Source organism: Thamnophis elegans, chromosome 3 (genome assembly GCF_009769535.1).
Source record: "Thamnophis elegans isolate rThaEle1 chromosome 3, rThaEle1.pri, whole genome shotgun sequence".
NCBI classification, from domain to species: Eukaryota; Metazoa; Chordata; class Lepidosauria; order Squamata; family Colubridae; genus Thamnophis; species Thamnophis elegans.
Window position 1 is genome coordinate 81,106,532 of NC_045543.1, and position 6,000 is coordinate 81,112,531.

Here is a 6,000-nt window from a genome sequence, read left to right on the forward strand (position 1 = left end):
CTTAACCAGAGGTGGGTTGTTCCTGATTCGATCTGAATTGGGCAAATCGAAGTAGCGGAGGCTCCACCCATCCACCCACCCACCCGGACGCTTCCACGCAGGAATGCGCCTGAACCGGTAGTTAAAAAATTGGCAACCCACCACTGATCTTAACCCCCCCCTTTCCACATGGTTACTGGATATAAATATCTTTCACTGATCTGCATAATTCTGATGCAGTGTTTTCTAATATTAATCTGGAAAGACCATATTAATAATATAATATTCATGTGAAAGCCTTTTGTGATCATTTCTTATGCCAATTGAAGCATAAGTCTTAAAGTAGTATAAAATGTATATGACTTCTTTTTTTCCTAAGGTTTTTTTTTCATCTTTTAAATAAACCTCTATGTTCCATTCAATTGTATGCACGGGAAAAGAAAATCAGATATTTTAACAATAGTGCTGCTAATCACATACTGCTTCTGAAGTCATAATAAATGTATGAGTCCTGCAGATTAATAATGTGATGCCAAAGTATTTCTAGTGTTGTATATAAACTTGGATCAGTTGAGAAATTTATGTCAGATTAGTTGTATTGTTTCTGATTTGCCATTTTCTTGACAAGTACTTCAAGAAAACTGGAGTAAGATTACAATAATGATCATTTGCCACTTTTTAAATATTCACTTTAACAGCTAGATATTTGGGTTTTATGTGTGTACAACCTAGGCAAACCAATTTTGTTAAACCCTCATGTTGTAAGCTAATATTTCTTTTTAAGGTAGACTTAATACTGTTATTACATTAATTGAAACCACCTACAAGGTTAGTGTTGCTGGAATCTTGCATTTTTAAATATTATCTTAAGAAGAGAGTTTGCACTATGTACACATATGAGAAGCAAGAGTAACTGCAAAATATAAGGAAGAGAAAGATAAATTCTGATTTACTTAAAGGCAGATATCATTTTGAGAAGCATATAGAAATAGTACTATATTAATTTAGTACAAGTTCTAAATTCCAGCAAGGTATGTAAAGAATTCCAGACTTATTTGTGGTTCCCCATGATAATTTCCATTGGAGCCATAAAAAGAATACCATGCTGGCTTGAGCGCTCCAAAAATGCTAAGTAAAACCTCATCTTCCTTCTAATTCCTTGAAAACAAAAAATCACCTCTGTTCAGACATTAGTTTCCATGTATCAGTGACTTGAACTGGAGCAGAGGATCGGGCTATGACTGTTATCCTTGTATCTGATCCATTCTGCCTCTTATTTTACCCAAATGTCAAGTAAAATATACCAAAAGAAGCAAAATGTAAGCATAGCACTCTTGGCAAGCCTGTTCTCTAATAAAGCAATTTCCTGCATTATTATCCCATTCAAGAAAACATTTCCTTTTGTTCAGGCTTTCTAATGATTGCATGAAAACTAGGAGGGAAATGGGCAAGTTTTAACTTCCCACACTTGATTAAATCCATGAATAGAGCTTATATTATTTATTTGTCAGAGAGAGACTGGCTGAATCAGGAGGAAGAGTCAAGCAAGGAATCAGTCTGGAATCACTACATAGGCACAAGAGAGTAAAGTCCAGTTCCCCCTTAAATGCCTTTGAAACCTATCTAGTCTGGTTTATCTAGATTCACCTAGAATCTTATCTACACTAGTGAACTACTAGTCTGAGAAGATCCGTGTGTTATGGGCATGAACAATAAAACAGTGAATTAACTCTTCATTTGTGGATCTGATTTTGATTTGATCATCAGCAGTAATTGAGTATCTGGAACTTTTCTATGTTTAGTTCCCAAATGGTTCCAACAAAAGTCAAAATTACTTTGATTATGATAGGAACTAGCACTAATTCTCACCTTTAGCTCATCTGAAAGTGTCTAATATGGATTTGATAAAGGTACTTTTGCTTTTTTGTCTTTTTAAATATGTTCCTATTGATCTTATATACTTACATTTGTATCTTGGGTATGTCATTATACTCCTAGTTGGTGATATGTGAACTAAGCATTTACTGGCCAGGTACCCTTTCTGATGCCTACCTTCAGTTCGTAGCAGAGGTTTCTCTTTGTGCCCTGAAAAAGAAACATCTGCTGCTACCAAGGATTGAACTTTCAACATTCCAAGTGGGAAGCAAGTGCCTTCACCAGTAGGCCACTACGCCACTCTTAAGAATGATTCTATAACACCCATAAAGCTGAGAAATATGGCTCCTGTAGGGCTACTTAGTTCATTTTTACTTATTTTATTAGAATTTTAAATACAATAATAGTATAAAGATTCAAAGCAAAGCTAAGGAAAAGAATAAAGAAAGAAAATTCAGAAATATGACTTTTGTCCTTCTTTCCAATGAAGAGTTACCATCTTACTCTTTTCCCTTCCTTTTTTCTTTTTTTCTTACTTTGTAATTCCCTTAACCATTTTAGACACCAAATCCATAAATCATCTATTCAATCTTTTTTTCTTGCAACAAAAGTCCATATAAGTTTTCCAGTATTTTCTTTAAAAAGGTCTTTACTATTTCTTCCTGACCAACCGGATTGGTTTCACCATTTCAGTAAATTCCATCAATTCTATAATCCAGTCTTCCACTGTGAGTATTTAATACTCTTCCATCTTTGTGCATACACTAATCTTGCCGCAGTTACCATATATAGTATTAATTTCTCACATTTCTTTTCTTCTTCAATATCCACAAAGCCCAACAGAAACAATTCTGGTTTCATCATACTATGCCTGGCTTATTCTTAACTCTCTTGTAATAAGATAATTCAAGATATCAAATAGTTTTCAATAAGCTCCAGACCTTTTTCTCAATGTAACAAAACCATTTGAAAATACATGGGGCAAATGATGAATGTGTTAAACTCCGAGTTCACCAAACTTGAAAAAAAAATAAGCAATTATTTCAAAAACACTTTCCTACTTAAAGTTCTCCTTCCTTTCTTTAAAAAAAACCACCTATATATATTTTAAAAAGCCCTTGCAATGTATTTTATCATCTGTCAGTTTTGCCCCATGATATGTCCTCTTAAATTGGATCTGTAAGCCCTTCATAAAGTTTAATAAATCTTCAGCATTTCACCCTAAGGAAATTATATTAAAAACCTTCAAATGTGAAGTTGGGCCCGCAGACACACAGCACTGGGAATTATATCACCATAATCAGCTTGTAATGAAAGTCTTCGCCGCTGTTCTCTTCCAATCATAATCTGCCTGTCTTTATGAAAAAAATGGGGGGGAGAGGAGGAGGAGGAGGAGGAGGAGGAGAGAGAAGGGACTGTCTTGGTTCATCTGCAAGCTTTAATTGGAAGATGTCTTCATTTCATTTTGGCCTATTGGGATAATAACTCAGCCCCGTGTTTAAACACAGACCCTTGCTGCTGATATTTTTTCATTTAGTAAAGCATGTCTCTTTAAATGATTTAGCAAATCATCAAGAATGCCAAGCCTGGGTGATTGGCAGCTGATTGCCAGCGCACCATTTACATGACATTTGTTCTTCGGCAAAGAAAGCTGCGGCAGGTAAACAAGCAGGCCCTGTACCGACTCCCTCTGAGTCCCTTCCTGTTTATTTTCTCATAATCAAATGACATTTCGGGAGAGGCAAATGCAGCTGCACATATATGGAGGGGAAAAATGTAATCAGGCTAAACATGATGACTTCATTCAGGTGATATTTTGATTAGGGAAAGGACAGTTTTATGTCATAGGATTCCTTCCCAAGAAGCTCAGTCAAATTTCATTTGGTAATCTCTAGCTTTATAATATAAAGGTTAGGTTCCAACATTAGGCGGCTGGTGGATGGCACTCCGAGGATTTGATTTCAATATGTAGGATCAAGCAACAGGGGCTCTGCTGGCTTCTTATTAATAAACAGGAACTTTGGAGGAAAAAAGGAAGAAGGAAGCCAAAAAAACTTGTCTTTTTACTTCTAGATGGGTTTCCCTAAGTAAGACATCAGATTGAAAAGGGCCTCAGAAGCATAAGAAATGTGGGAAATGTATCGATTATCCCTGTCACAATGGAATATTTTTGGACAAGAACACATAAATATTTTGCTTCTAAGATACATAGAATATGTAGTGTCCAAAATGGAAGTTTTAGACAAAATAACTACAGAATAGTTAAAACATTTTTTCAGCAAAATAGCATTTTTAAAGGAAAAAAACAGTATAGGAGTTTGGATGATGTGCTTTCGACCAGGAATATTTTTGATGTAAGAGATGGCAGAGTTTAGTTCAGATGTATTTGTCACTATATAGATAAAGTAATGTGTACTTTATAATGAAGACACATCCAAATATGCATAATAATCAAAGCAGAATAGTCCATTTAATTAAAAAGTTATTCTCATTTTTGGGGTCATGTCCATCAACCCTGGTTATGCTTATTATAATGTAATAGTATAGAAAGCTCGGAGCATTTATGGAGATAAGGCAGTGCTAAAAGATCAGGATGGTGCCCAATCCTAAAGAGATTTATGGGCAGATCTTCACACTCTTGAAACGAACGAATGAACAAATTGATTCCTGCAAAACCCCACTCCCCTTTTGTGTCTCTTTTATTTCCTATGGGAGGGGCCATTCACCATCCACCTGTGGCTTTACTCCCAAATCAACCCTCATTTCTTAGCTGTTCTTTTCTTCTGGCAGCTCTGCGCATGCGCACACTGGGAACAGGCTCCAGATGTTTCTCTGCCTCACTGCTGTCTACCTCCAAAGGCAGCTGAGAACTGTCAGACAGCCTTGGCCCCATCTCTGCCTTTGATGCAGAGTCAAAAGAGCCAAGGTGGCGCAGTGGTTAAATGCAGCACTGCAGGCTACTGCTAGATCAGCAGGTCAGCGGTTCAAATCTCACCGGCTCAGGGTTGACTCAGCCTTCCATCCTTCCGAGGTGGGTAAAATGAGGACCCAGATTGTTGGGGGCAATATGCTGACTCTCTGTAAACCGCTTAGAGAGGCCTGAAAGGCCTATGAAGCGGTATATAAGTCTACTGCTATTGCTATTGCTATTGCTATTGCTAGTCCTCGTCCGAGCCTTCCCCAGCCTCCAGGACTGGCCATGTTCCTCCCCAAACTTCTCCATGTCCGACTCTGCTGCCAGCTCCGCTGGCTGCTGGCGGGCCACAATAGGCATGAGTGCGGTCAGCATCCGGCCTACAGCCCATGAGTTTGACACCCCTCATCTAACTCTTGAATGTAGGATGGGAATCAGAAGTATTTTAGGAAATTCATGTAAAGAGGAACCTCTGGAATGAGGTTCCCTACCATATTTGAACAGGGTTTGTCTTATTGATATTTCAAATGGCCTTGAAGATTTGGACCAAAGATCAAGACCTTTGGTAAGGACAATTGATGTCCATTTTCTTTTTTCTCCATTTCCCCCATTGTGTTATCCAACCTGATTTTGCCTATTACATGAGCAAATAAATAGGAATATCATGATGTGGTGATCATGAAAAATGATTCAAACTGTGTAATTCTTGAAATTTTAATTCCCTCCCCCTTTGTGATAACGTTACATACTTCCTTTCATATTCTCTGGAGTAGTTTTGTTTTAAATGCGAGAATACAACTTAACAGGTCTATTATATCATTGTTAACTTTAATAGGAGAAAATAAAAATAACCTATTCATCAGAAATGTTGGGTTTTTTTAATGCTTCCGCTATAAAGAAGGTGAATCATCGCTTGATTCAATTGCTTGTGTGAAGTCAAGACGTATTAGTCAAAGCTTAGACAAATAGGAAAAAAAATGGCATTCTGGTAAAACCTATAAATTATGCTTCTGGAGCTGAAAACAACTTGAGATTTTGGGGCCTTCTAGTTAGTCAGTGAATATTAATTTAACAACCAGCTATAAAGCAGAAATTGATGTAAACACTAAAGATTTTGTTTTGTTTTATTTAATAGAACTGGTTTTCATTCTATAACTGAAAGAACCCTGAAGAGGTGTCAATGCATTTGGTTTTATTCTGATTTTGTGCATTTCTGCAGGTACATTGCTGTG